The following is a 22,077-nucleotide window of genomic DNA, read 5'->3' as shown; positions in this document are numbered from 1 at the left end:
TTTGAGCACAAGACATGATTACTCATGTCTTGAATCAGTGGCATAAAATTTGTGGTTCTCAAACTGAATTGAAATTTAAGTTAAGTGTTTCGAGCAAGGAAACTGTACCTGCTTATGCATTGCTGCTTCGAGTATACTATGAGATGGGAATTGACTATCTATTTCGAGTATGACATGAGACGTTTTGCTGTTAAGTGTTTTGAGCATGCATCTTATCTTCGAGCACCTGCTATGTTATGAAAATTGGTGTTATGTGTTTCGAGCATGATTGCATGGTAACTAGCTAAGATCTAAGTTTTCGAGCACAAAGACCTGAAAGGAGACATTTATGTGTTTCGAGCATCGTTGTGTGCTAGATACTTAGGTATAAGCATTTGAGCTGAGGAACTTGATGATCATTATGTTAAGTAGTTCGAGCAAACTCATGAACTAGACACTTAGGCTGTAAGTTCGAGTAACTTAATCTTCTAAGGCTTTCGAGCATAGTGTACTTAGAGCATATAGAGCTATAGATGTCCAGAGCAAAGTTTCTAACACTGGAATGAATCTCGAGCATAGAGTAGAGATGATAAATTTCTAAGTACACTCGAGCATGATGCATAGTCGAGTAAGGTAAGATTACTAGTGTGACTCAGGATTGAATATTGCATGAATTTTAACAGGTACATTCGACCACACTACACCTCGAGTATGACTCAATGCTCTTCAGTAAATTCATTTAAGGTAATCGAGAACAAGTCTAGAGGAATATTTTTTTGTCTCACTGGTTGTACCATGTACTCGAGCAAGGATAGAGAATATTCCAAGTACATCGAGCAAGAGTTGTACCATGTACTCGTGTACAGGGGGAGCCAGCTTTTACTTTGGCTGTATGCTCGAGCAAGGGAGGTACAATTAAATTTGAAATTAAATAACAACTGTCGTGTGCTAGACGACAAACCAAGGTACTGTACCACCCAAACGTTAGGTATAAAAGGGGGACTTAGAAAGTTTTTCACACATTTCTCTTTGTTAAACCTAAACGAAAGCCCTTTTGCTTGTGCTATCTCCCTCTTGCTCGCTGTTCTATTACTTGCTTAACTTCACTTCCATTATAGCGATTAGCTCTGTTTCAACTTCGTTAAGACATCGTTATTCGATAATCGTCACACCGATTTTGAAATTAGGGTTTCTAATTGAACTAATTGAATAACTGTTTACTTGTTCTGACAGGTACGCATATTACTACGGAACAGGTTAATCGAAGACGCCATTACTCATCTATCCTTCCTCATATACCAGTTTTGCAACTTTGTGTACTAACATTCTCTTATTTTTGCAGAACTGATGGCGTTTAAATTCGATAAACGGCACGCTCAACTAGAGATAGATGATGACAATCGCGAGTTGGAGCCAATGATAAATTTCAAGAGACTATGGGGTATCAGGGAGGTGTAAAGGAGGGGCAGTTTCAAAAAGGAAGCTTTCCATTGATCTACAGATTTTTGATTCACCATGTGATCCAGTCCTTATCTCCTCGGAGAGGGACATGGACTTTAATAAGCAGAGAGCTTGGTACACTCACTGTAGAAACACTCTACAGGAAACCCTTTAATGTCTCACGTCTTATCTTTCAAGGGTTAGTTACAAACGCGGAGAAGGCTGAAGGACAAAGATTTCTCATGTATCCGTGGTTTCTACAGATTTTAATTAACAGGTTTTTGCCTGATCTTCAACGAACTGGTGAAGTGTTGAGACTTTAGGATCCAAACATTTGCAAAAGAATGAAGGATGCTCAGAGCAAGTTTGTTGAAAATGATGAATGGGTTTTACTACCATGGTTGCTCGTTCCAGCTTTTGAAGCTATTGATGTACCAAGGACTCCAGGGAATAGTGATGTTGAAGATAGTGATGTTGAAGACAGTGATTGTGGAAATGATGATGGAAATGGTAATGATGGTGATGATGGTGCTGAGGGTGGAAATGACATGTTGATTGGTAATGATGATGCCGCACAGGAGGTAATTGAGGTAGATGTGCCTTTAATTGAACAAGCTGCACATGAGGAAGTTATTGCAAAGGTAGATGTGCAGGAGGAGACCAATGAGCAGGATGAGGTTGTGGTTAACCAAGGTGCATAACCGATGGATGAGGATGTTTTTGTCGCTCAAGGTGTATCAGATGTTGCAGACACAATAACCAAGATCACTCCACCAGACTCCCCACCACCTGCAGTTCGTCATGATGACACAGAGTCTGTTGAGATAGAGGCTGAATATGACGATGTTAATGATGATATTCCTGCTTCACCAGCCACCACTGAACCTTTTTCTGACAATGAGCCAATAGAAAACATTCCTTCACCACCTCAGTCAACCCACCCCATTCAAGATCAACCCACATCTTCTTCCCTACCTAAACCAATCCCATCCTCTGAACCATATAAAGTCCCATCTCCTAAAACTGCTGAATCTAAACCTTTTTCTGAACCTGCTCCAAAGCCTACTCTTGAAACCCCACCATCAAGTCCTAACATTTATGATGTTGTTTGTGAAAATGCTAGGCTTGAGTTTGAGAACATTATGTTGAGAGAACAGAATGCCATTTTGGCTACAAGGAACTCGGCTTTGGAGGCTGCTCTGAATGAAGCGTTATTGAAAATTCGAACCCTTGAGCGGCAGTCTGAGATTGAGAAGACCTCAGATGCACCAAAATAGGGGGAGAAACCTGAAGGAATAGAGAGCTTAAAGGTGATTGGGGAAATGTATGAGAGTTCAGAGGAAGAGAAAGTAGAAGCGGGACAATCTTATGCCTTAAACATGTTAAATCAAGCATATGATGAGGAAGATTCTGATGTTGAGGGGGAGGATAAAGAAAAGGAAGAAACAGAAGAAGAAATAATGAAAAGAAAAGCTAAGGGAAAGGGGGTTGCACTTACAGATGATGATTTACACCCCCTGCCCCAACATACCATTCAATCTGATGACATTCTGTACAAAGAAAATGTAGTTGATCCTGATATGGCAGAAGCTGAATCAGTAAAAACTGTAATCAAGTTAATGAATGAAGAGTTGGAAGCCCTAGAAAGAGAAGAGCTGAATGAAGAGGAGGAGGAAATTCCTAAAGAAGTCATTGAAGCTTTAATTAAAATGAATGAAAAAGAGGAGGCAGATGAGAGGAGATTAAAAGATGTTGATGAAGCAATCAAGGCTACACTTGACGCCTTGAGAGAAAATATGAATGTTGATCAACAAGAACAAGAACAGGACAAAACTGAAGAGCCATTGATCACTGAGCCTGAAGAGCCTGCAATGAATGAACCAGAACTTAGCTTGGGACCAGTTATTCAAGAAAAACATGAAACCATTGAAGTCTCAGAAAGTACTATGGTTAAATTGATCATTATGAAGGATCTTACACTGATTCTGAACAACCCAAAGAGACATCATCCGGAGTTAGTGACAGCAGCAAGAAAGGCTCAACAAGACTTTATTAATCTGTGTAGAGAAAAAGAACAAAGAGTTGAAAAGCATGCTGAACCAAATGAGCTCATTATTGAAGAAGTTACTGAAGAATATGTAGACACTCACATAGATGAACCTGTTACTGAAAAGTCTGAGTCAGTGGAAAAGGAAATAATCATTGAAGAACCAGAAACAGAAGTAGAGCAACCTGATACATCCACTCTAACTCAATCAAGTTTGAAAAGGAAGGACACAACTGAAATTGAGACACCAAAGCCCAAAAGACAAAAATCTGTTAAGAAAATGGTGTATAAGAAAAGGAGAGACAAGCTTGAAGAAATAAGAAGAGCTCAATCTACACGAAATGATGAACCAATGATTGAGGCTCTTCATAACCTTGAAGAAGTGGTTGACTTAGATGTTGAGAATGAAGATGAGGAAGGAGTGATGGAAACTGAGAAAGTAAATAAAGATAATGAGTATCTGATCAGCTTGGGATATGATCCACTATATCTCCAGAGACTATCAAAAGAAGATATAGCAGAAGAAGCTGAGGGGTGGAGAACAAGGAAAGTAAAAAGAGAAGTATTGATGAAGGCTGGTCAGAAGCCTGCATTCCTAACCTGCAACCATTTGATAAAATTGACCGAATGTACAAGAGAGCTCTTTTAGATGATGTATCTGATTATGTGAAGAAAGTATCAAAGAAGAAAGAAGAAAGTGAAAAGGTTTTGAAAGAATCTGACAGTAGTAAAAAGAGGGCTGAGAAGAAAGCAAGGGATGAAGAAGAATATGAATCATTGAAGTCAAAACATAAATATATCAAATTTCTCCAACTGTATGGCTACAAGTATAATCATTTGATAAATCTTTCTCCTGGAGAATTGAAAAGAAAAATACAACAGATAAAGGACTCTCATATAGATCAAGTAAGTCGAGAAAGATATGAGAGAGAACAGGAGCTAAAGATGAGGTTACAGAGGGAAAGAGAAGAAGCAGAAAAGAAAAATCAAGAATTGAAGAAGTGGTTTGAGGACCCTCAGAGGGTAGAAATGTTAGAGACAATTGTGATGGAGAAAGGAATGACAGAAGAACAGTTTCAAAACATGCCTCTTGAACAATTAATGGAAATATATAATAGAGAGAGCAAAAACTGTATATTGAAACACAAAGAAAACTGCAGGAGGACAGGATGAGAGCCGAAGAAGAAGTGAAAGCTGAAATGATGAGTGCTCTGCACAAAAAGGGAGTGAGAATGTCAAAGCTATTGGTTCAAACTGACGAAACAATAAGAAGATGGTATGTTGAAGAAGGGCTTGAAAAAACAAAGACTACTCAGTCAGGGAGCATGAGCAGAACTCAAAGGTCTAAGAGTGTGAGGCATGTGCCACCAAGGAACTAAAACTTGCCCACACATCTCTATTTCGACAAAAGATCAAAGACCTTAAGGGCTGTGACTGAAGATCAGGAAGAACATCTCATCATCTTTAGGGATGATTTGAGAAATTTTACAAAGAACAATTAACCAGGATGGCTGAACTGACCTTGTATGACAATCGAATCAGAAGTCAGCCATCTGGTCAACAAAGGAATGATCTCTTTAAATTCTTAAAAGAACAAGCTGAAAGAGGATTCCCATTCCTGATGCAGAAGAGAAGAGAAATTAAGAGTCAATCTGAGAGGGAAAAGAGGAATAAGAGGATAAATGAAGCACACACATCTGAGCTTTCCCTCTTTGACATGAAGAAACAAAGAACTCAAGCAAGCAGCTCACACCACAAAAGGAAGACCTTGAAAGAGTGCTTGGCTATGAGAAATGTTATGCAGGAACCAAACTCAGAGGTACAACAATTCGGGAGAATCACATACATAACATACAATCAACACGATGATTCCACTACCTTAAGAAATGAGTCTGGATTACCAATTGCGGTGATAAGACATAATGAAGATCTAAAATTCATGCATCCACAAGACTTACAAGATCTAATTAATGCAAGATTTCCAAGTGATGCCTCCGAATCTTCAGAGCTCGACATGCTCAAACAAAGGGCTGCCTATGTCAAGAGACTAAAGGAAAGATTTGATGCTTGGAGCAGAGGAAGAAGATAAAAGATTGGAGCAAACTGACGATTATTTTTTGTTTCTGTTTATCTTTGTAAATTTTTATGTTTGATGAATGAAAACTTTAATTTGTAATGCCAAAGAGGCAGAATTCCTAATTATGTAATGAAATGATGTGCCCTTGAATGATATATATTATATGTCTGATACATGTGTAACTCTATGCAGGTATGTTTGTTGCATCTTAGCTTGTTCCAATCTAGGGGGAGATTGTTAGGTCGGATTTTTGATAATGAAGATTGGAATCTTCTCAACCTCTTCAGAAAATGGCTAAGTATGGACTTCGAGCAAGCTTAGGCGATCGAGCATGGTTTTACTACTTCGAGCAAGGTCTTCAGAACATTTAAATGGTTAATTCTTCTAAGTGTTAAGGCTTCGAGCAAGCTACACTTCAACGAGCAAGAGTATTCTTCTATCGAGCATGGATTGCCAATCGAGCAAACAGCTTGATCATACAAGTTTTAACCAAGTGTTACGAGCACAGGATGATCGAGCACATGGGGACAGGCATGGATGCAATAAGAAGATGTCACGTGAGCAAAGCAAGGACTTCGAGCACAGTTCAGTTCCCAAGCAAGATTTACATCCGAGCATGCTAAAGATTGTTGAATAAGTATAACTGAAGACATCAAGAAGAATGAGCTTGCTCGATGGACTAGTTCGAGCAAAGCATGGACAAGTCAAGAAGAACGAAGCTTACCGGAGGAGAATATATTCTCCGAAAGAGAATATATTCTAAGTAAAATATGCTCGAAGACACTCATCGAGCATACCTAGCATAGTGAGTATGCTCGAGCAAGATAGTTACCTTGCTCGAGGACTCAACAATTGTATTATTTTGTATTTCATTATGTAATGATTAGGAACTTCTAGAAGGAATATCAGGGTCTATAAATAGGGTCCTAGGTTTCCATTAAGGACACGGTTTTTGAGACGGCGCTCTGTACGGAAAACATTCTAAAGGAATATTCTTTTGTTTCCTCGTATAGCCGCCGCCACCTGCGCCGTCACACGAAACCCTAGACATTCACTACACTGTTTCATTATTGAGTTATTAAATACAGTAAATCTTTGTCTTGAAATCGTTCTTATTGATCATTCATTTACATTTCATGTTTGTTATTCCTTCACTCCTTCGTTCCCACTTGTTGGATATCCTGATTCCGCCGGGTTATTCAATAGGCCTTTGGGTTAGCAGAGTCGGTGTGTTCTTGTCGACCTTTCGAGGTTTCACCCGATTCACGGTCATGACAGGTGGAATTGTTAAACAATCATACCAGTGAAGACCGACGAAATACTTTACTACAAAAACTGAAATTTGAACTCCAAGCATTTATAGCCTCAATGACCGGGTTATAACGAGGAAAAGTCAGTCCAGATGTTCTGTTAGACCAAGTACTAATGGAAGGTGTAAAGATGTAAGGGAAAATTTTGGATGAACTGGTACGAGAAAGATTATAGTCACATGGGTTGGAAAGATGTAAACTATATTAAGTTAAGGTGAAATATCAAAAACCCTCGGGGACGTTACAATAGTTTGAAATAACCTAGTAAAAAGGAGAAAAACTACAATAGACCTCTTAACACATGTTACTGAAACATCCTGAGAAAGCAATGCAAACTGAATGATAAGTTCCCTGACTAATGCACTCCGAATACCTTCTTTTGATTTGTAACAACTACCCAACTGAAAAACCCGCCTTAATAAAATCTTATCCTTAGTGAGTTGTGCATGAAACTTTAAATCCCTAATCGACCTGAAAACGGTCAGTAGTCCTTTAACAAACAATTAAACCAAATAAACTATTCAAACATTAGAGGAAAGTGAGACAGTAATTTCAATCCTCGTACCCTAACAGCTACTGTATATTATACAAGCGAGTATATACTACATTATACAAGCAAGAATATAACTCGCCACCTTGTTCAATGAAAATTGGCAACCCTAAAATACAAAAATCCGAATTGATTTCTGAAACCATAGATAAGGCTCGTAATATTACAAACAAACTTACAGCCGCCTGAGGCTAACGAAAAGACTATACCGATATATGGGAGAAGATGACGATTCTTGAAAGGTTTTAGTTAATCTAATGAAACTGACGAGTTAACTTGAAAACTGTACCAAATTGCCTCGAAGATTAACCCCGTAACGTATTAAACAAAATTATTTCACTCCCGATATTTTATATATATCGAATCAGAACGAGTGCCTTAATGACAGGATGGATGTAGTACCACCTGAAAACTTGTATACAACTAACTCTATAAAGGAACCCGTGAAAATGTTGAATGGGGAAAATCAAACAGTTACGACTCAATAAAATTTCATTGAATAAGTTCGGTGGAATCCGCAACAAGGAATCAAACGTAATCGGAAACAGAAAGAACGAATTACGAAACAAATACTTATAAACTGTTCCCCTAAAGGGGAATAATTGGCAAATTGAATTTCGGAGACGAAATTTATTAACTGGGGGAGAATGTGACATTTGTGACAAAAGCGGACACACTTTAATACTTACAAACTCGAATAAGCATTTAACCGCTTATTGCGTAACGAACGAACGATTAACCGAACGGGTCTGGTTATGACCCAGATATCTTGGGGGCCATCTATAAGTGATATACGTTTAATACAAGCTAATATATTAGTTTTATGGCCTTAATTCGATAGCAAACAAGTTAAACGAAAGCATGCTCGTTTAACTACCCGCTATAGATTTAAACGTGAAAGATAGTTACAAACCAAGCATTGTATCATCTGTTAAGCCAAAAAAATACTTACCAGACACTTATTTGAAATGATTTAAGCGATCCATGAAAATACTTTCGAATTTTACAAATTATACTATGTTTTTATGAATTTATACAAAAATAGCCAAAAACACACTCGTTTTCACGTTGTTTGTTGTACCCGATAGCTTTTTCGCGCCAAAAACCGAACCCGAACTAAATTTGGACTCGAAATTTTACATATGGGTTTGCAAATACAGGAGTTGGGCAAAAATGGGCCCAAAAGGGCCCAAACAATTCATCCTGTACGCTAAAGGGGTATTACCCCCCATTTAAGAAACATTTACTATATTAAAACCTTAGATATTTTGGCATCTATACTTTTCCAGAAACCATACCATTTTTTTTGTTGTTCTTCACGTTTATCTCAAGAAAATTAGGTATTTTTCCATTTTAATCAATTTTTATACATATTAGAGTGTGTTTAATATCATATAAACATGGTTTAATTGCCAAAAATCATTCCTAACCATGTAAAAATCCTAAAAATGGTCCATAAACGTTTTTTGATCATACACATGGTTATGAACCTAGTTTGATAGTTTTTTTGGCCATAAACACGTATTAGAGGGTTTAAACGGCGTTTTTACGGTTCAAAAGTTCAGTTTTTTTCCCCTAGCCGAAACCCTATGTTAAGGGGCTGTCATGTTGATGAAACTTGGTTTGTGATATAGGACCTGTATCTAGCTTGTATAGAAGCACAAGAACCTCAAAACTTGATTAGAAAGGCGAAAACGAACAAAAACCGCTAAGCTAATACCAAATCACTCGATTACGGGCTGTTTTGGTTAAGGTTGTGATGTGCATAATGTTAGGTCATAAAATTTTTCAGGCACATAAGGGGCCATATAATTGAGTCCCTGTTTAAATTTGGTAAGTTTTCGACCATGCGAGAATATTTGGCGAATTTATTACCGAATTGGGCTGTTTATTTGGGAAAAATAGTTAAAATGCTTGAAAAATTATAAAATTTTGTGGGGAACTCAAATTTGGGATATTATGATCACATATGAAATTTGGGGTCATTTGGAAAAGCCTAAATATATTTTGTGTGTTCGCGCTTATTCGAATTTTCAAGGTTGTTTTTGGCTCGAAAATGATATTTGGCAAGATTGTTAGCTTCTGGAATTATTACAGGTTACTTTGGGAAGTGTTTTGGTCACATAGGAATTTTGGTGGATTTTTCGGAAATTATTTGGTATAAATGGATGATTTTCGGACTAAATATAGCATATAAAATGATTTTTATAAATTTATAATTCAGTAAATAATTCCAGAAATATTTTTATAAAAATCTACATATTTTACTTGATAAGTGGCTAAATTTTCATAGTTTAGGGATTAATGGATAATTAAGTATGCTAATTTGAATATTAAACAAATTCAATTCTGATTAAAACCGATAAGTTTGTGATTAACAAACCTACTGGAATATCAGAACATCAAGAGTGATCAAACATCATATTTTCGGGTTAATAAGTAAAAAAAAACTTTTTGTGAGAAATCCGGACAATTTGGATAGATTGTGCTCGTTTTTCTCCAAATCAAACTAAATAAACGGAAATGAGCCCTGTAGCAAATTCACACCTCTAATCTGTGATCTTTCTTTAAACTTAATCATTTTATCAACCAACACGTTTACCCAAGTTTACATCCCCATAACTATTTTCGAAACGCGTAAACGAGCAACTTGGCCCAGCTGGTAAAACGGGGAAACTGAGCCAAGTTCAATTTTAAACATTAGACGTTAAACAACATCACAATCTAAGCCTATTGACACTTTCTGGGTGTTACAGCCACACCCAGACTAGCTATACAGCCCAGCTTAGTACGAGGATTATAATAATATTAAAATATTAATATTATTATAATATTGACTATAGGGACTAAGTGATAGCAAGGGAAACGAACCCCGAGCTGACCTCGCACTGAGTGCCTACAAAACCGTGAGTTTCATGACCCCTATTTTCAAACTGTTTAAGAACTTTTTGGGGTGAAAAACATATTTATATACGTTATCTATTTGGAAACGGTTCAGGATATATATTATCTGAACGTTTACATTCAAAAAGTCCCTACAAACATAACAAATGATTACGTGCGATGAATGGTGAATTGTATTCTTGAATGACAAATTAAGTGGATATGGTACGAATACCAAAACATAATGAAATTACACGTAACGATATGTTTATATAAACATGTTGTGTACTGTTAAACATGACAAGCTGGGTGAATAACGTGGTCTGTAACGGCCATGGGTGAATAACGTGACCTGTAACGGCCATGAGTGACAGTAGTAAAAAGAATCTGACAGTAGTAAAAAGAGGGCTCCACTATATCTGCCTTGCTTACCTGTCCCACATCCATTTCCCCCTTTCCCTTACCAATTCCACCATCATTTCCACTCCCGCTTCCATTCCCACCTCCACCGTACCTGTCCGCACTATCGCACAACTCCTTTACAACCTCAAGATCACCCCAAAATTGTGAGCAATCAAAATCTCCCTGACCTGTACTGCCAGCTTCTTTAAAGTTTCCCCCATTGTCTTCACATGTTATACTCACATTCTGCATATCTAACTTATCCGTACTCCCCTTGTCAGGACTTCCACCTGTTTTGGCTGTTTTTGCTGCCCGCAGATCTAACGACTTATCACCTTTGCTTGTACCACCACAGATTCCCACATCATTAATCCATTCGCATTGTGTTTGAACAACATCATTGTACTTGTTAATAATTACTTCCAGATCACCATTACGGGGATACTCAGCTAGAGCTACGGTAATTAACTTCTCGAATCATCTTTGCATCTGCACATCATCGATAACGCGTCCCCTATTGGTTTCAGCTTCTCCTGCATAAACAAAACAGAATATACTTTCATACTTCTACCCACAGATACAATCTCATACACGGAAGGTATTAAACAAATAGAGACGTAAAACTTATTACCTGGAAATCAGCTTTCGTTTTTGACTGACTGGAGTTATCCTTAGCTTTCTTCTTACCTGTGTCACCCATTTGTTTAAACTTTTCCTACACAAACAAAACAACATGTAGATTCATACACATATCCCCAGTTACAATCTCATAAACGAAGGTTAAAAACAGTAGACACGTAGACTTAATACCTATAAAACAATTTTCGGTTTTGACTGACTGGGCTTATCCTTAGATTTTTTCTTACTACTCGTTCTGGTTCCTGACCCAACTTTTTCTACGATTGTACATCTACTGAACCCACCACCTACTATCTGCAGATGTTGCCTCTCCTTCAACTTATCCAAGGTCCAGCCTGATAACCCAAGATTTGATAGCGAGGAAGGTATGTTGTTGCTTGTTGCCGTGTCAACATAATACAACTGCAAACCATACCACAAATTCGTTTACAGTTAGCATAACTTCAAGCAACATAAACAACGTAAACAATGTAATTACACTAGCATGGTTCTCTACACGTCCTAGTAAACTGTTAAAACTTTAATCCTTTATTTCATTTATTCACACGTTTTTAATCCTACACTTTATTGTCATTTAACAACCAACTAATTCCACCCTATTACACAAACATGAGACCCAATATCACATGTAATTTGACTTACACTTAGTATCGTTAGAGGCCTAACATAGTAATTCTTCCCATCCTCGTTCTTCCATTTTTCCGTACACTCTCGCATACTTTGGTGTATAAGCTCACACCAATCAATGTTTTTGAAATCACACTCTTTACTCAACATTGGTAAAAACGAATTCAAACATTTACCATTCCCAGCACACTCCACCATCGTTGCGATGAACAGCATCACAAAATCAACCTTAAACATCCAGTCCGCTTTAACATACTTCTCGAGTTTACTATCTATATCTGGTGGGCTCACATCACCTTTCCCGTGAAACTCTTTCCATGCTTTACCTGCGTTTATGACGGATTTTGCATCACTACTCTTACTAAGGACAACACCTACATTAGGTAACCCCATCAATGAATGAATACCATCCTTCGTTATCCTTATTCCACCTTCACTCAATTTAACTGTCATCGACGTCGTATCAAGAGTCTCCACCACGTAATACCCCAAGTTACCAGGGATTCCATCAACAGATAACGTAAGAAATTTTCCAAACCCCATTTCCTTCACGCATTCCTGTTGCGCTTTAGAAAGTTTCTTCACTGCACTCCACAACGAATGTGAGATGATCTGGTCCTTATACTAGGAACATCATACTTCTCATATTTTGGCTTCGCTTCACCATCTCTTGTTTTGGAAAGACTACTTCGGTACTACGTACGACTACTTCAGGCTGCTCATTAACAAAGTCGACATCAATGTCCATCAGTTTGCTGGACGACCCACCAACCACATGTGACCCACCTACATCGTCAGGTATATCCCCTACATTTATATAAACCATATGCCAACGTCTATTTCAACCTACCCTACATACAAATTAAACATGCTAAGCTCTTTTAAAAATCGAAACTCTAACCTCTATGCTTCTTCTTAGCCGGCAAATGTTTTCCTTTCATACCTTTATCCGTACCATGCCTGCTCTCCACAAACTCTACATGCATAAACGCATATAAACAATTTTTAACCAACAACAATCTACACCCACCCCTTTAACAGCTACTCAATTAATAAGATTGGCAAAATTTTATAAACAAAAACCACTAACTTTTGCCCTTCTCCTTATTCAGCATTTCTGCATCAACATCAATTGGGGTCGATATTATCGTTTGCATACCTTGAGAAACTAACTCTATTTGCAATCTTTTCGCTTTTACTCTCTACGCAGCAACAAAACGAGCGTTACTAAACACACATAAAAAAAACAGTTCTACCAACAAAAACAACTTACTACTCGACATCTCTATACTTAACTTCACTGTCTTTTTCCCTGCAACACGCACACCTATATAAGTATTCGTTTGCTTGCTATACCACACCATACTGTTATACACATCTACATCAACTAGCAACACTTGGTTCAAGTGAACCCATGCACAACTTCCAATAGATCAACTACGCATTTCAAACCAACCATTGACTTAACTACAACACTCAACTACAGAGAAAACACAAAATACCCAATTTCACACATCATGATCCTCGTAATACGCCACCAACACGTCTCCATAACAAACATACACCACGCAGGACCATTAATGAAACTACACACAAATAACTCCACAGCAACTACACATTTCATAATCACCATTGACTAAACCATAATACTCAACTACAGAAGAATCACCAAAAGACCCACATTCACACAACCCTAACCCTAATAATACCACACCAACCCATCTCCATAAAAAAAAACTACATATCACCCACATATCCCTAATAATACAAGCATAACCGTCATTGAGACTACACACCAATTACTACAAATCACCTACACATTTCATACCAACAATTAACAAAACTACAATACTACTGCACATAGGAAACACAAAAGAAGCAACTTCACACAAACATGATCTTCGTAAGACCGTACCAACAGGTCTCCATAACAAACTAACACCACACAGTAACATCAGTCTTTTTACCGCGTGACTACACAAAAAGAAACATTATTTCAACTACGGAGGCAGCAACACAAACATATAACCGACAAAACACCGTATCTACAACAGACACTACTCAACAACCAACAACATGCCATAGACACAACAACTGAAAACATACAAACATATGAACAGAGGTGAACCGACACACGTACAAACACATACATTCATACAACAATCCAAAACTCTTTTCCAACTAACCCTATTCAAACTTACACATCCTAAATACAAATAAATAACTAACTCATTATACCCACCTTACATCTACTGTAGCTACTCACCAAAAAAATAACTGACGGAATATACAATTTTTCCAATCATATGCCTACACCAATACACAAAACACCTAAATCGATGAACACCTTGTCCAAAAGCTTCACAACTGCATCCCAATGTAACAACAATTAGACCTAATTCTACTAAACATACCTCTGAAATCGTCTGCATTGAGCGATTGGAATAGCATCCGCCAAAAACCCCAAATTCCACTATTACTCTACCGGCGTGTAATTGAACGCACGATCACTGCTTGCTTTATATACGCCAACGTTTGGAATCCCTTACACTTAAATTACTCAATCGTGTGTATCGGATTGATATCATGAGATGATTTGGAGCCAATTAACTTGTGTCGCTGTGATTATGAATTTATCCAGTGTATCCGTCGGATTCCAAAACAAATATTCGTGCCTCGAAATTTGTGTCGCAGTTATAAGGAAGGACCTTCAAATCTACAACTAATAATTGTATCTTAACTAGTTCCGTTCTTCTTGCTACACAAAGATTACATGCTTACCCTTACAACCAAAATCAACCAGTAACCAAGTTCTAAATAATTAGAAAAAGGCCATGCTGTAACCTACACCATAGATCATTATAATTAACGGCTAAGATTCACTTCTTGCACTTCTCATTTTAATACTACTTCTCGTAAGATCCATCCCCTATATATATGTGTATGTATGTATGTATGTATGTATGTATGCATATTAAATGGGTTATAATCTTTCAAAAAATATACCAACTCTTTTCATTCATAAAGTACACTTCCAACCCTACAAATCATAGTTTTAAACAATAACTTTTACTAGTGGTATTCATATATGGTTTGGTTTATATATTTTTTAGGATCAATATGTGTAAGAGGATTCAATAGAAAAACAAGGAAACCTCAACATCTTAATAGAAAATTTCTTATCTCAACAACCGTAATTGCAGCCAAGAACAAGAAACCAATTACAAGAAAAAACAAGTTGTAGTAGAAAAGTCAACTCTCTTTATATATGTTTTAATCCTTAGTGTTGTAACTAAAATATGATTTTCCTTTATATCTATTACAATATTATTATTATTAGAAGATTTCAAGTGTATATCAGTTTAGAAGATTATATCATAGAAGATTTTTCTTGTAAGACTTGTAAGGCAAAACCTCTATATATTGTATGCAGCGAACGCTCTTGTGGTTAACACCCCTTCGCAGTTAAGCACCTGCGGTGGACACTTTGCACGCTCAGTTCCTGTAGTGTTTAAATTTTTGAAATTCCAATCCTAGCGTTATCCAAATGGTTGTTTAAAGTTCGTTTGATTGTCAGAGTGGGTTTGACTTTGAGGGTAACTTAGTCATTTTGCGTCCATGTGCAAGATATAACCCTGAAGTCGACCAAGAAAGTGCACAGTGTGCCCTCGTTTTCCGAAAACAACCCTTTTACGTCAAGAACTTAATTCGTGCCATTTCGAATCGTAAACAATGCCGACAATCTTCCAAATGTCCATCGATTCAGAATTCTTCATTCAGAGGTATCCATTATTGCTATCCATTTTCAAACTTCTGATCATTTCATTGATAGTTTTCAGTTTGTTTTGTCAATTGTGAAATTGAAGACTATTTTGATAGCTATATTGATCGCTGGATTGGATTAGAAATATTGATCGTTTGATTTTTCTCCAATAGCCGCATAATGGTGAATGCGACATCCACCCACAAGTTTGTGGACCTAAATATCCACTTGAAGGTGTGACCGGAGAATCGTTTCAAGTTCCACTATGCAAGTGGAAAGCCACATATAGAGTAGATATAGGGTTATGCTAACTAGTAGGTCTTAAGTTAAGTATTAGGTGATGATAAAGTATTAATCTAATAATGGCTTGTGTTTAGGGTAATGTTAACAAGTATGTCCTTTCATGAGTCTTTTGATGATCAAGGTTATATCTTGATCATGCTTGTAACTTGATCATGGTTGTATTATATAATGATCAAGTAGTTATATATAATTTAATGAATGTTGAATTATATAATGCTCAACTACTTATATAATTTTGATTATGAAATGTTATATACTTATGTTTATGAAATCAATGAGGAAACTATTAATGAATGTGTTAGTGCCTGTTTATGAAGCTTGTCCATTTTCAGTTTACTTTGTGTAGGGGAATATATGTTGTAATAACTTGAATATGCTATGTATAGATAATGCAAATTAGATAATGATAAGTACGTATAGATAGATGAATAATATATGTATACATGGGTATGCAGGGGTATTAGGCAGATACAGATGCATAATATACGTACGTACGTACGTGCATGCATATTGATACCGGCAAGACCCAGCCAGATGAAGTCTGCTGGCTGGTAGTGAGAGGACTACGTGCGTGCGTACGTACACATGTCTGTATGTATGTATGTATGTATGTATGTATGTATGTATGTATGTATGTATGTATGTATGCAGTGGTTATAAAGGTCTTTTTGACAGTAGTCTATGTGTCAATGTTTGAGACTTAGTGTAATTGTATTCCATATTATACAGTGTAAGTGTACAAAAATGTATGAATGGTTAACTAAATAATAATCTTCTGTATGTGGTCTAACTAATGGTCAACATGGGTCAATGTATACTCAAATAGTGGTGGATTGCCTAATTAAATGTCCATTATACCCGTTAATATGTTTAATGTATGTATGCATGTATGAATACTACTTGACTAAATTATAGTCAACAATTTAGTAGGTCAATTTATTTAAAATGTATTTGAATCCAGCTTTAGTGAAAGACCGGAAGGTCAAAGAAAGTCAAACAAAAAAGTAAACATTGGTGGTCATATATGGTGGTCTTTGGTTGTATATGTATGTTTGTGTGTGTATGTAGGAATTATAAAGGTCTTTTTGATATAAGTCAAATACTAGTCTAACGAATGCTCAACAGGGGTCAATATATGTGTGTATGTATGCTTTTTGTGTGCTCAATCAATACTGAATGTGCGGATTCTACCTGCATATCAGTAGATCTTCAACTAGTTTTGTTTGTTCGTGTTTGGTCAAACAACGATACTGACACCCTGCATCCAAAACAATGTGGTCGATATCAAGTGCCTTTATAGACCTACAATTTCCCCTAAGGCACTTGTATACCTACCATTCCCATTTAGACTTTTTGTGGAAGACGAGTAATTGTATCATGCCTCACATCCAATGCCAAACAAACAACCCTCATGTAGTGACTTGCTTCCAATTCAGTATCATCGCTTGCACCTTTCTTGATCAGATTACTTATCAACACCTGAAGGTCAGAGGTCCATCATACCCAATGGATCAAATATTCTTATTTCAGCTTCACATATTCTCCTGATAACTGCTTCTACTACTTGATTGTCATAACAACATTTCTCGAAGCTTAATAGGCAAGTAGGAAGGGTTAATGGTATAGGAACACGGTGAATAACCGTTGCTGGTTTAACACCTAACACAATCTTTCCCAAACATGTCTGTTTATCCATAAACCTCTTTGATCTCATACGAACAAGGATTTGACTTTTGAAAGACTTGAACCCATTATCACAAACTCTAGAAATCATTCTTATTACCCCTTTTACGTATCCACTATTGGTAGGATTTATAATTAGAAACCTTACGGAGATCCCAACTAACCATGCTCATTCTCCAAGTATTCCATCTCACCACCTATTCTTTTTACAACAAACATAGTCTCAAACCCTCATACTTCTAAATGACTATCTTCGCAGTGAGTTCTTTTTTGTTTATTTTCAAAATTTGGAAGCTTTGTGTGGAACCAGGTGTCACAGTTTAAACCAATCGTTATCTGAATGTGAACCACCACCATACGTGGTTATCCCATCTGCGTCCTCATAAAATACTTTCACAACATCATCAGCACTATCACCAGCTTCACTAACTAGCTCAAAATGATCGCTTTCACTGACATCAGTTTCTTGAACAACACTTGAACCACTAGCACCTACACTAGATTTACTTCCTCTAACCTCAATTCACGCTAGCAATACTTGAGGAACTACCAGCACCAGTCACCCATACTTGAACCACTAACAATGCCACCAGCACCTAAACCACCTACAAAACATACACCATTCGGAGTTTTGGGTAAATTAACTTTTGTTCATGCACCGATTTACTAATTGTTTATTGCTAAATGTATGTTGTCTAGTGATTTAGACTTCCCGAGATCTATATTTTCAGCTTATTTTTCTATAACGAGAAATCGAGCAACAAAGATACACATAAAGTATATACAAAGTTATGATTCCAATGCGGACTTGTATTATAAAAATGATTAGATAACTTCTATTTCACCCAGGGTGAGCTCCCCCGTTGTGATGGCTCACATACAAATAAACTAACCGCAACAAACAAATGAAAGCCTAGTTCCCTATTTATAGCCCCATGAGCCTTGTTCTCAAAGCAAATTCCCTTTTGATGGAAACCACACAACTTTTTCATAACATCATGAAGATTCGCAGGCTTTCCAATTAGAGTTTCACAAATTATATTGTTTGTAGTCGCTCTGCGAAACTAGCTTATCCTTGCGAAGCTTCATGAAAAACATCAAATCCTTTGTTGCATAATTTTCCAACCACTGGGAACCTTATGGATGGACTGATTGATAATATCATCCTCAAATCTCCAACCCTACATATGCAACAAAAATTCTATGTATACTTACTTACACGTGCATGCATAAAATATATTTGTGTATCATGAACAATCGTCTTCACAGGCGCATCAACAGTTGTCTTCTGCACCACCTTTTCCATGTGCTTCTTCTTCGCCAAAAGAAGCTTCATTGCCTCTTCGAAGGAAAATATTAGACAAAATAAATAAATAAATCTAAGATAAACACACCTGGCGAAGTAACAAGCCCCGAAAGCTTGACAACCCCACCAAGCATGGGTTTCTTCATAAGTGGAACCTCCTCTTCCTCCTCCTCCTCCTCCTCCTCCTCGTGTGGAACAATGAACACCTTGGCGTCCACATTAGTCCTAGTAGCAGACGCCAAAGGCATGTTAATGTCCACAGTGCCTTTAAGTTGACGGCACGTTACTGTCCACGACAGTTCTAGCGCCAACAGATGGAGGCACCTTGGTATCCACAACAGTTCCAGCCTTAGCAGGAATGGTGGTGGAGGAAGCGCACGGCAAGCCAAATGGAACAACATAAATGACCACGTCGTCATTGTCATCATCCTCCAAGGTTCCTTTCTTACCACCCTAGGAATGACCAGCCTCCATCCTAGCTTTACCTTGCGGATCCTTCACGCCTTAGGAAGACAGACGCATGACGTGAGACCGCTTACCTGCAACAAAAACAAGCACAGTTACAACATCGGCGCCTGACCCTCCTGAGTGCAGGTTCGGTGATTCATGCCATGTCAGATGAGCAAGAATGCGGAAGATGGGGGGCTTGCCTCCTCATTCCCTTTTACACCAGCAACTGTCAGCATATAAAGCTAGCCCAACAATATTAACCTGCGGCCAGGGTGATAACAATCGATGGTAGCGGAGGAGGTGGTGGCAATGCTTGACCCGCCAGGACAGGGAACACAAAATTGTTGGCCGTCTTTGCCAAGATTGGTTGTTCCCATGCACCCAACGCCTGCCAGTACAATATCTTTGCACCCTCAGGAGCAGGCTGTAGCAACAATAGGAGATCATCCACCTCTGCAAACAACACAAAGGTTAGGAAAAATAAAGGCGGAAGCCATAATCGCCATAATTGCAACAACTTTGTCCGCCATTGCAGATGATGGGCACCTTCATGGGATCCTCCCATATGCGGCTCATCCCAAAGAGCACCAAAGATCGCTCGGGATTGTGATGAAGCGGAGACGGGGTGCTCTGCAGCGTACTATACCAATCCGTAATACGGGACCGGCTTGGGCTCTACCAACTCCTTCCCAGTGAAGAAGCTCATGGTGTGGGGAACCACCCGCACAGTGGCGTAGAAGAAAATGTTATTCTATTCATGAAGGCTCTGGGGCGCCTGCCTAGCAATCGCCTTGGTGCCCGCCCTTGTATAGAGGTTGTACCAACCTTGGGAATTTCGGAAGACATAGAACGTCATTAATTTGTCAACTGAATGGGTTATCCCAAACAGTGAAGTAAATTCGAAATGGCGGAGGCGCGCCATCCCAAGCGGATGAATTTGGCAGAGATGCAACCAAAATGTATCCAACACTGACAACACGAACCGAGTAATAGGGAGGCGTAGGTTCCTGATCATGAAAAACTCTTGTATACGGCAACCTTGCCAGTGGGAGCCTCTTTCACCGTCTTGGTAGACGCCAGCAAACCCGGCTCGAATGATGGGTCAATCCAATACACCTCTACCATCTCGTTGAAGTCGGCCCACGTCATCCGGCAGCCGACAATATCCAGACATGATGGTAAGAGAAGAAGTAGGCAAAGAAAGTCCAGAAATTACAAAGGATTTCGGGAGAATATTTGCCAGAATCAATGAATACTCGTCGGAAATCGATCGTCGGATGAAGAAAAGATGGAAGTATGCAAAGGAAGCAAAGAACTCGGAATGAATAGTAGGAAAAAGAACTCCAAACACTCTATATATATACCCATCGCAATTAATACGATGCGGTGGTTACCGAGTAGAGAGAAAGCATTGGCCCAATCAAGCGGCGCCAAGTATGACGAACAAATCGTCAGGTGTGTTACAGCTGAGCGCGTCACCATGATTCTCGCCCACACGCCTGACACAAACAAAAAAACTTCATGCATAAAGTAATCATTGCCTTCACGTCCCATCATACACACGCTCTTATCCACATCACCAAAATATCCATGTTAAAATTTTTCCCCGCCTAATTACAGTTGGCAGGACACCTCAATAGGTGGGTACTTACCAAAAATATACAAGTACCATCCGCCAAAAAGGCTTTCGCCACTCGAAGGTTTTCAATAACCTTTCACCAGGAAGGCTTCCGACAATTGAAGGTTTTCAATAACCTTATGTTGGGTTGGCTTCCGACAAAGGAAGGTTTTCAATAACCTTCCGACAAGAAGGCTTCTGCCACTCAAAGGTTTTAAATAACCTTCCTCCAGGAAGGCTTCTGGCAATTGAAGGTTTCAATAACCTTCCGCCAAATGAAGGTTTTCAATAACCTTCCCCAGGAAGGCTTCCGCCAAATGAAGGTTTTCAATAACCTTTCGCCAGGAAGGCTTCAGCCAACAGAAGGTTTTCAACAACCTTCCGTTAAGAAAGCCTTCGTGTAAGGAATATTAACAAATGCACCCCGCAAAGAAGTCCTACACCAAGAGAAGGTTTTTAATAACCTTCCGCCAGGTTCATCTCCGCGTAAGGTACATTACCAAGTACCTTCCACCCAAAGCATTTACGGCGTTGGACGTAAGGACAACCTTCCTCGCGGGGGACAACACAGCGAGGGGAGGCCCCAAAAAGTTACATCAATCACCTCATCAGTCCGCAATTCTCCTCGGAAATATCACATGAGAACAATGGACTGGGGGACTTGAAAAGATAGGGTCCCACACCCATCTAAAGGACAATAGGAACCTCCGTGGGCGGATTTACGCCCTCCGCGGAACAATAATAAGCACCAATACAACAATGCACCACGCTGATAGAAGTCCAACCTCACGCCAAACATTCCCTGACATTCCGGAAGGATTAGCTCCAAAGCTCTTCCTAAGCGTGGTGCAAACGGAAGTATCTCGGTGAAAAGGACTTCCAGTGTGACATTTGTCATATTTGACCCGCATTTGTACTTGTTTTTGTACTGTAAACCCGACCCGTTTTGCTTTTGGGGTCATTGGATATTAATAAAACAATGAATTTTATGTTATAATCA

This window comes from Bidens hawaiensis, unplaced genomic scaffold, assembly GCF_021521415.1.
Source record: "Bidens hawaiensis isolate Kalapana, Puna unplaced genomic scaffold, B.hawaiensis_p1.1 tig00003644_1, whole genome shotgun sequence".
Taxonomy (NCBI): Eukaryota; Viridiplantae; Streptophyta; class Magnoliopsida; order Asterales; family Asteraceae; genus Bidens; species Bidens hawaiensis.
Note: the sequence above shows the minus strand (reverse complement) of the source record.